Source organism: Saccostrea cucullata, unplaced genomic scaffold, assembly GCF_032062105.1.
Source record: "Saccostrea cucullata isolate Sc308-1 unplaced genomic scaffold, CSIRO_AGI_Scuc_v1 ctg15777, whole genome shotgun sequence".
Classification (NCBI taxonomy): Eukaryota; Metazoa; Mollusca; class Bivalvia; order Ostreida; family Ostreidae; genus Saccostrea; species Saccostrea cuccullata.
This window is the reverse complement of record NW_026918172.1, coordinates 1,275-12,500: the sequence shown is the minus strand read 5'-3', so window position 1 is coordinate 12,500 and position 11,226 is coordinate 1,275. Positions and strand designations below refer to the sequence as shown.

Sequence of the window (11,226 nt, the reverse complement as noted above, 5' to 3'; positions counted from 1 at the left end):
ATTTTGGAGAATATCTAAACTTTACAAAAACCAAGATTTTATAATATACATTGAGATGCATCATTTACATTTTAAAAATAACTTCATCTTAAAATATTTCTGTAAAAATTTAAAGGAACAGTAAGATATGTTTTATTCATAAACAAAAAGCTACAATGTTTTGGGAAGAATAATACTAGTCATTTCCATTTGAGTAGAGAGAAGCTTACAGAAAGATGGGGCCTTTCAAATGAAGGAGAGTAAAGAAAGTGATTGGGCTATTCCATGAAGTGAAGAATCAATTGTCATGTGTTTGGAAATCAAGGTAAGATAATCTAACAGCAACAGCTTCATGTACATGTATGGTCCAAATATTAGTATCTGCACTTTCAAAACTAAATGCTTGTAATCTAGTACTATAAGTAAAAATACGGCATAATTAAATTTCAAGATATTTCAATATTAGAATGTACTGTATTAAATATTGTCATCATAAATTTTAATTGTAGATATTGTACAACTATTCCCACAAGAAGAAGAATTTCCCTACAGTCTATTACAGGGTGCCATGTGGCAATATAAATCCAAAGGACAAACAAGGCCTAGTTGAAAGCCACTCTCCTGCAAATTTAGTCTACATTGTTTGCTCACTTGTAAAAGGACTCAACCCATTTACATACTAAGGGGAAAACTCTGCTTGAGAAATTAGACTTAGCTGTCATATCCAATACTCTTATTACTCAATTATAGTGGGTGTAATGTACTGAATAGGTTAATTTGAATAAATTCACAATTGTTTAGAATTTTTTGGTTATTTTATTTCCTCTCTCCCTCGTAGGTTTTGAACTTTGGATGTGACGTTAAACATAGAATTAACTTTAAACAGCCTTCAGTAGTGTAACTCATTGAAAAAATGTTTGTGTCCCATGGGTATACTTAATGCTAAAAAAGTTTTTGTCCCATGGTTTTCTGCAATGAAAAAACTCATTGTCCCATGCCTGTTTGTACCGGTCCCATCATTGTGATAAATTTGTCTTTAACTGCAAAGCGAAAGCTGCAATTTTGTTAATTTTCATCGCTCCTACGTCTTAGATTAAATGTATGCATATTTGTAAAATAATTGTTTTATTTACCAATGCAGACGATATCCTCCTGTCTCATTGATTTAATCCGTTTGTATTTTTCAAAATGCTTTTTCGAAATAAAATCACAAATAAAATGTGAATGAAAAATGTTTGACTTCCCTAATACTTGGAACTTACAGTATAGTTTTTCAACAGTTCTTTGGCTTCTGGTATTCCGGATACTACAACCTGTTTAGGTTTCCCGAGCCCGATCCTAATAGCACACTGTTCATTTGTAAAAGCTCCATTCAGATGCACTAAAGAAAGAATCAGTGTAAATATTGTATAAAAGTATATAATTTCAAGCACATTCTGTTTTGTCTTCATAAGGGAGAGACATATGATTTAGTTGCGTCTTTCGATTTTTCCTTATTAAGGCAAATGATTGATACCGTAAATCTGGAAATTTTTACGTCGATTCTATTTTGCGAATTCGGGTAAAATGCTGTTGATTAATTTTTACGTTTCAAAATTTTGCGAATGACCACTGCTTTGTTTATATTTTCTTTTTGGTAATTTATTTTTAAGAAAAATATTTTTGCGAATGCAATGAACTCGCAAATTTGCTAAAACTTTATCTACAGCAAAAATTTCCAGATTTACGGTAATCAGTGCAATATAAAGATAAAAGCAGAACGCAGTCATTTTACTTAAAATTTGATTGAAACAATTACAAACTCGGTCTCAAAATACTTGAGACTTTTTGATCAAAAAGCTTCATGAAATTACAAAGATTAGCAAAGACAATTAGAATCAGAAGCCTAGAAGAAGAGCATGCCAATACTTAGGCGTTAGTTTTCCTGTATTTAAAAGGGGGAAGAAAGAAGAAAAGGAGGCAAAAGTATTTGATAATAAAAATGGATTTTTTTTCCTAACTGCTTTCACAGTCATTAAGGTTCATTTGATAACCAAGCCTCCGATTTCCTTCATGGTCTGCTAAAACCCATTGAAGAAGGATATGGAGAGAACCAACAGTATTCAATCTCAAATTCCATGGGAACAATACAAAATAGGTGTAGAGTAAACACGGATCTTCGAACATCAGAAGTGGGATCAGGTGCCTTGGAGGAGTGAGCATTGCTGCCGATCGGTCACACCCGCCTTGTGCTCCTTGTCATAATCGGGAAATAACGGAAAAAATCCGCTGTCAATACAGTGTATAAATAATGGACTAACAATTAGTATAAAAACGTCTGTCAGCATTTGTCTCAATGATAAATTGTATTTGCTGACAAGGTCATTGTATCGATCATAGAACTTACGAAATGATGACTTTAAACGAGAGTGCTGATATTCTTGTTTCATCAACTTGCTTGTCAAAAATTTTACCTCGTTTTAGAAATTGTTCATAGGTTAGAGCATGCTCTTGCGAATCGAATAAATTGAGATACATATACTCCGTATGCAGTTGATAAAGGTATATTACTGCTAGGGATGGGGTAATGGTAATGTGTAATGGTAATTGCCTGTAATTAATTACAAATTTCGATGTAATTGAAAGCAATGTGTAATTGGCCAAATTTTCTCGAATTATTTCTAACATTGGTCTATCAAAAAAATCTTGATTCAGTACAATAGAATAGGCCTGGACATTTCATAGGAGGGATAAGGTGCCTAGGAGGGGTTAACACCCCCTGTCCTATAACACATTCAAGAAAAGTGTCTGACTGACCTATTACTGCGCTCTGTAAATTCCGTGGATGGAAATTTCTGGGGTTCCCCTTAAGAACGGAAAATGTGGAGGTGGTCGTCCGTATAGGATCAGTGAACTGTAACGCATTGACACGCTCCACTGAACTTACATATCCAGTACATGCATCAAACCACCGTTCCATTAAACCTGGCAAATGTAGTAAGACGTTTGAAAAGAAATATGTTTGACTGTTCTTAGGATTGTGATGTCGACAGATTTTTTTTTTAATATCTTGAATGTCTGATTGAAAGAAAAATCAATCTGTTTAAATATTTTTTTGCCAGTACGAGTTCTGTGTGATTAATTTTGTTTCATTTTAAGCAACACTTTTTAAAAGATTTCTTTTCAAAGAGGAAAAAAATAGTATGAATTAATTTTTTTCTGTGTTGACGTACATATAGTTCTAAGGGTAGTCGTAGAGGTTTTTGTATTACTTACTTCCAAATTTAATTCTTTAACTTCTTACCCTTGCTGGAAAAAATCGACCCTCTATTGTTTTCTACACATGCGCCGATAGGGGCGAGGTCATAGCACATTTCTGATTGGCAATGTCACATACTGAAAAATAATTTAGTAGAAATTTTTATTACAAAAAAAAAATTATGTGTCAAGGTACGCAGGAAGAGGTGCAAGATTTGAAGAGATACAAGTTTTGTGACGGATAACTTCATGTCAATAAATTTCAATCGGTACCCTTCACCAATAAAAAAAATTATGTGAATGAGAAACGTTTTTGTAAAATTAATCTCCAAAAATATGGTTATCAAATGTTGATGCTTAAGGTCTCTCATTTAATCAATCCTCACTTCTTCCCAAAAATAAACAAAGATTAAATACTCCCTTATATGTGTAAATTGTAATTATAATGCATGGATCACATTAGACTCTTAGTAGAATTCTTGGGATTGTTTTATGCCAAGGCAAATTACTTGTTCAAATAATATTTTTTATATTTATATAGCCTAAATATAAACAGATTTTGTCAGGATAAACATGAACTTTTTTTAAATTGTGTATGATATGAAAACCATTGACTTGCCTGCTTGCACTAGGTCAAGATCCGCGCCTTTTAATATCCCATCGCTGTCACTTTTTATAAAGGAAATAAAAATGAAATGAATTATAAGCCGTTATATATATTTAGAAATTTAATGTCAGGATTGCTGCATTTGATTTATTATGTAATTAGACAGATGTGCAATCTCTTTCATTAAAAGAGCCTAAGTAAGTTGAATGGTCTCTCTTAGGCAACCAACAGCAAAATAATTTAAGAGTGCAAAATAAAAAATGCAACATTTATTTGCAGGCTTGGCTACATATTCCAGCATATTTAAAAAAAAAACCCATTATAAATATATCAAAACAATCAAATTATTTTGAACGCCATATTGGTGATACAAAAAAAAATGATTACTTCTTATTTGTCTTAGAATATATACAAGTCTATGTTTACTTACATAAAATTCCACGGTCTTTTATTTCCACTTACTGCAAATACCCAAGTTTTCGCCTGCAACATTCATTAAGGTTTGCTGTTTATTGTTATTCTTTTACGATTTCATATACATATCATATACTTTTTAATACCAATGACATGTAAATGTAAGTATTGTAAAAAATATATTTATTGAGTGTAACTGTTTTTATGTCCAAAGTGTTCTGCCTGAAAAATATCATTTTCGCAACAATTTTTAAATCATTACTGATGGTAAATATTTCATCTTTTACAGGGCAACAAGCTATTAAACTGTATCCTCTAGAAATATTGGAAATGGGATTATATGCTTAAGTGGGATGAACAGGCCATGTTATGATTAGGCCTTCCACTTGAGTTCTACATGAAAAAAAAATACTTTTTTCATCTAGTAATGGGAAATTATATATATGATTTGAGAAACTCACAATCACATTAAAGATCTAAAATGACAGAATCAACGTTGTAGAATGAAACACATGGAAATAACGAACAATATTCAAGATCCAAAGTCCAAAAAACAAAATAAAATAGGAGCAGAGTAAACATGGACCTCCAAAATATCAGATGTGGGATCAGGTACCATGGAATAGTGAGTATTTCCTGTTTATTGTTATGCTATGTAAAAATGCCGACTTAAAATGAAATTTACTTACTTAGTTATACCAGCGTGTGCTCCTTGTCATGATTGGGAAATTACGGAAAAATCTGTTGTCAATTAAGTGTATAAATTATGGACTAAAAATTAGTATGTTAAACGTCAGTTACCATTTGACTCGATGATAAATTGCGTTTGCTAGACAAGGACATTGTATCAACCATAAAACTTACAAAATTCGAATTTAAAGGAGACTGCTGAAAGTCTTGTTTCATCAACTTGTTTGTCAATACTTTACCTCGTTCTAAATATTGATCAGGCAGACAGAAAAATATATTAAACATATAAAGGCAACTAACTTGCAATTAGCATGATACCTGACAGCTTACCACCAGCGATATGTGTTACATTCTAATAAGACCTTTATAAGGACAGTAGAGTCAGAAAATGTCATTATACTCTTCGGAAAAATGATATTTTAATTAATTTTACGTAAAATATGTGGAGATAACAAACAGTATTCAAGATCAAACGTCGATAAAACAATATAAAACAGGAGCAGAGCAAACACGGAACTCTAAAAACATCAGGGGTGGGGTCAGGTGCCAAGGAGGAGTGGCATCCCCCTCCGACCTGTCACACTCGCCGTGTGCTCCTTGTCATGATCGGGAAATAACGGAACAATTCTTCGTTAATTTAGTGTATAAATAATGGACTAACAATTAGTATGAAAAACGTCAGTCAGCATTTGACTCATCGATAAATTGTATTTGCTGACAAATTTATTATACAGACTATAGAACTTACGAAATGATGACTTCAAAGGAGACTGCTATTATTCTTGTTTCATCAGAGAGACAAAAAAAACCGTGTTTAAAGACGTACAACACACTGGGGGAGATAACTCTTGCGATTTCAATTGAACGTTTGACGTGACGTCAAATTTAACGTCAAAAATAAAGCGTCAGAACGACGAGTAAAACGATCCCGATGTATATCAATCATGAAAGAAAATTGGGATATGGGGTTTGGCTGTGATTGTGCGGCAGTGCGTACCATACTCAATCAATAAGTATTTTTTAATTAACCCGATTAAACTCCGTAAAAAGCAAGACATAAAACACCATCCCTTAATGTTTATATATCATTTCATTTCATAAACTATAAATTGTATTTTTTATCAAAGCGCAGCATTTTATTTTATTCTGAAAATTTATTTTAATTCTCATTATGTACAATTGGCAATATAACATTCCGATTAATGATCTTCATTACAATTTGTGCATACACCATATAATGTATTGTTTTTCTTCTTTAATTAAAGCTATATATGCCGTATTAGTGTTTTATTTTAAAAGTAATAAATATATGTGGTGTCTCATCAAGTTATATAAGTTATATACTCTCTGCAAATAAGACAATTCCACTCCATCACCTTTAAAAGTAATGAAATATTATTGGTAAAAATTATTTTCTCTCCGTGTCGGATAAAAAACCGCCTCTTATTGAAATATTCATGATCACGTTGTCTCGCATGTTTACAGCAAACAATGGTCCAATCTCGTGAATGAACCGAGAAGCATGACGGTCTACTACGTTTTTACTACAAACACGTGAGTTAGGGATAGTCAATATTGAGAGCACCTCAGAGTTGGTTGCTTTTTGTACCGAGGAATAATCACGTGCAATTGTCTTTTCAATGGTTCGGTTGGGTGAACTTCTACAGATGTCATTGACTATGGATAAAGAAGTGTGGAAACCATGTTGTGACAAAATGAAATAACAGATACAAACAAATGATATAATTTGATCAATCAAAATGGTTATTAGATACATTCGATTCTGCATTTCTTAATGCTTCAAAACAACAAAAAGTATTCCACAGAATATCATGTATACATCTGCACAATATACCGAATGCCAAAACCAGAATACTACTAAATAATATAATTATATTCTTTACATATAAACCACAGTATTTCTGACCCCTTGAAAATAATTTTAACAAATTTTTGCAGGTAGGTTATCACATTGGCTCGGGCTAATTCGAAAGTGAAATTTGGAGTTTGGCAGTAAATTGTAGTGAATGAATAAAATTTAGTTGTGAAAGATATTGGAACCTATTTTACTTGTCAGATTTCTTCGAGCTAGTTGATTTTTATTCTAACTGTTCTATCTTCCCCCCACCCACTTTAAAAAGAACCGATGCTACCTACCTGAATTAATTTTTCTTAATGGTGTTCATCGAAATGCTTGGTTGTGCCCTCAAACTGGAATAGTTTTTAGAGGCCTGGAATTCCTTGACCAATTTTATTTTATTAACCCAACTATATTTCTTAGAAGGCAAGATCTATGGTATGTAAGTTTCATCTACATATGTTATGTGGTTCATATTAAAAAACCAAAAGGGATAATTGACGATATCCCATATTCAGGGTGTAAACATAGCAGTTTAAATTACTTTCCATACATAGTACTTGACATAAAATATTTTTTGCGCATAATGCGCTCCACACTGAAGATCCGTAAATGTTCACCCAACCGAAAATGTCCACTAGCAGTACTGCACCGTCTGCACGGAAACTCTAAATAAACGGACCTGTACAATGGATTTGGGAAAACTTTAATTTTCATCATTGATAATCATTTGTATGCAAATATGAGCATGGGATTCAAGTAGATAATAATGTACATAATGCATCAAGTCTTTCTGGAGCGATTTAAAAAAACTAGCCTTTTTGAAAAACCCATGTAGTATTTTATGTAGTAACCCATAAATGCATTAAATGCAACTCATTGAGCTGATTGGTCTATTTGTGTCCCTCACTGAACAGAAGTCACAAAAAATAATTTCCTCGACCTGATGATTCTCGCGATGCTTTTCCCGCGCACATGCGCAGATCCAGGCTAAACGTCAGTCCTTTATAAATATGCATTAGAACATCGTGCTCTTTTCCTGACCAGTACTTTGTTAATACCGAATAAAATTTCGTCGAATTTGCAAGAATGCTTCATTTTTGGTAGCTTATCATACTCCAGAAATTTTTGTTCGGTTTCACCTGTGCAAAAATACTGTTTAACTCGGCATACATATCTTTAAATAAAACAACAATAAATAAACAAAAAACTTTTTTACAATGTAAAATCAATGTTGTTGAGACCCTTACTGATCAAAGAGGAACAACTCTGAAAATGTAGGAGATGTTTTTATTTTCCACCCTTTATTCACGGTTTTCCACAGAATCAGATACATTTATACAGCAAGACCTGATAAATCCGAGATTTGAATACTATAGACCTCATATACACAATGTATGAAAAGAATTGTTCACTTGTACTGAAATTATCTGCATTAATGAATATCCTATTGCAGCAAATCGTAACTTTGACTTTCTGTCAACAATGTCGACGTCGGTTCGCATTTCCTCAATCAAAACAAAACGTAGCCCATAAGATTTTTTAAAAAAATATCAATGTACGATTTGATATAAATTGAAATAGATGAAGAGTTTAATGTTTGATATTTTGAAGTTAATGTGGACGAATACGGAATTTTCATTTTAACTTTGGAAGCGACGACATTGAAAGAAATGCCACTGGCACTGTACGTTCAATATCATGAGGGTGCATGTTCATCTATATAATGCAAATGTCGATGTATCCCCACGGCCACATACTGTCTCGTTTGAAATAATGACATGAAAGAAACTACAATTATTCCATTTATATCACAGGAGAGTTGAACATACACCATTTTTTAATGAATAAAATTAAAGAAATAAAATTAAAAATCAATATATTCAAGTTCAACAAAACTTGAATTCGTATCCAGGTTTCATGTGATATGTAAATGCATAACGCATACGTATATGGACTAAACACTAAAATCTTTCAGTATTTTTTTCCTAATACGTATAAAAAGAGTAGTCAATATTTATTCTGCATTCATGAATTTAAAAACTAATGCATACCTCCGGGATTCTTGACGAAATACCATATCTGCACCGTAAATATCGTTTCGTCAAACGATAATTCATGGTCTGCGACGCAAAAAAGGAAGGGGTGGGGGTGATAGGGGTATTCAAAAATTGCCTTAAAATCAACATTTAAATACGCTTTACATATTATAACTTTTAAATTTGTAAGTTTATATATTTTTGAAGCAAAACCAATATTCCTATTTAATTATTTTTACTGTGTATTTGTAGATTCATATAACAAAGTGATCGACCCCGTCTGAAAGACGCGCGGAAACGTGATTTATTGAGAATGGGGGTGGGGGTAATTTTCCGCTATTAAATCAAAACTGGTCGTACAAAAATTATAAAAAAAATTATGAATATTATTTTTACTACCAGCTACCTAAATAAATTTTTTTACCAAAATTAAACGACAGGTTTTTTCACAAAAAAATTTTGAATTTGAAAAATACGCAATTTTCAAAATTTTCAGTTTAAGGTCTTTTAAAATTGTTTTGATGATATGCATATCAAGAAGATGACTTTGTTTTTGTGTTAAATGGTTTAAGGAATAAGCCAATGAAATTTGACATTTATATCTAACCTGGTTTTTTTTTAAATCAAGGTTTAAGTAGTTCATTGATTAAAAATTTTCTCTCCTTTTAAAAAACTAATGGGGGGTAACTTTCGGATGTTCCTGTCAAAAAACCACTCGAACTATTTTGTCAAAAATATGAATACATGCTGTATATATATTCATTTAATAAATATAAAAAAAATAACTAAAATTAAACGACAGGAATTTTTGGGGGTAGGTGTGTTGTACATCCTTAAAGTAAACATAAAGGCAATTCCCTTGCAATAAGTATGAAACCCCACAACTTTCGTCCCAGCGATATGTGTTACATACTACATGTAATAAGACCTTTATATAACGACAGTAGAGTCTTGAAAATACCAGATAGTACTCTAGGAAAAATGATATAATATTTAATTTTCCGTAGAATGATATCATACGTTAACAAATAATGAACGCTTAATTTCATATGTTATCAAGATTTTCTCTTTTTAAAAATGTTTTTAATCATCGTCAGAGAAACTCGAATGTCAGCGTTGCGACTTTCTGCCCCCCCCCCTTTTTTTTTTACAGAAGTAGATGGACGGTGTTGCCTATTTTTCTTCGACCTTTCATTTTTGCTATGCAATTGTAATCATACATAAATTTGACTACTTGGTACATTACTGTCAAAGGTAAAAAATGAAAGCATTTAAACATATTTAACCGAGGGATCCAAAAATGTCAAATTAAAATACAGTTATATAAATGACATTATTTAAAATGCATATGATGCTAATGCAAACTTTTTACTTTTAGTCTAAATTTCATTTATTTTTCAAAATTTTTGTAAATATTACACATTCTAATAATTTCTATTGAACAGAAATAACTTTTGTTTATCTATTTTGCTGGACAAAATTAAAAAAAAAATTATTAATGACATTTAAAGATAACAAAGAATTATAGTTTTAAGGTAGAAACAAAATTTAAAGTTTAAACAAAATAAAACAGGAGGGTCTAAACATATCAAAAGTGGGATCAGATGCCAAAAAAAGTAAGCATCCCCTGCATACAAATCTTACCCACCGTATGCTCCTGGGTAAACGGAAAAAGTCACCAGAAATCTTAAAGTGTAAAACTCGCCCTAGCTATTACAATTTAAAGAGTCAGTCAGCATTTGATCTATTGATAACATTTGCTGACAAGGTCTTTGTACATGTATGCTCTTGATGCATTTCAAACGTGACTGTGGATGTTACTTTACATTCATCAAAGTTTTGATAAATGGTTTGTCCCTTTCAAACACAGTTTGTTATTTTAAAAACAATACATACCTGAATACTGAGATTCAGTGAGGCCAGAACAGCGAATCCACAAAGTAAAACAGATCCCCATCTTAAGACAAATATCAAAAGAAAGAATTTTGCAAAGATTCAGCTTCATCCACAAAATAGCATTGTAGAAATTATTCACCTTTTAAAGTTTTTAAAAAACTATGTTTACATGCATTCCCCAATTAATGCCGCTATATGCATTCTTATGTTTTGTGTTTTTTCACATGATTGTCAAAATTCTGTCAGAATTCTCGAGATTCCCTACTTACCATCACTCGGTCTTGTTTACCTGGAGACCAACAGAAAATGTAAGACACATGTGTTGTATTTAAACACATGACCTTTTTAGTGGCCTTTTTAATAATTAAAGTTTCGTCACAAGCTACAGTTCACTGCATTTTAAACGATTGTTTAATCATTTTGAGGAATCCAAAAAGAAAAAAAAATGATAACATATATCTTAACATTTCATATACAAAATGCTATAAAATTCATTTATATTTCGA

At 31.9% G+C, this 11,226-nt stretch overlaps 1 long non-coding RNA gene and 1 pseudogene across 1 annotated transcript in view; one reads left to right on the top strand and one right to left on the bottom strand.

Annotated features, from left to right (window-relative positions):
- LOC134258553 (uncharacterized) overlaps window positions 1-1,002 on the top strand; it is a 1,267-nt gene extending 265 nt beyond the window's left edge. The window contains exons 2-3 of the long non-coding RNA XR_009990176.1: window positions 198-304; window positions 489-1,002. This is a non-coding gene — a long non-coding RNA (uncharacterized LOC134258553). The remainder of the gene's footprint in view (window positions 1-197; window positions 305-488) is intronic.
- The window catches only part of LOC134258543 (uncharacterized), a 12,337-nt pseudogene extending 1,556 nt beyond the window's left edge, over window positions 1-10,781 (bottom strand).
- Window positions 10,782-11,226: the final 445 nt, after the last annotated feature.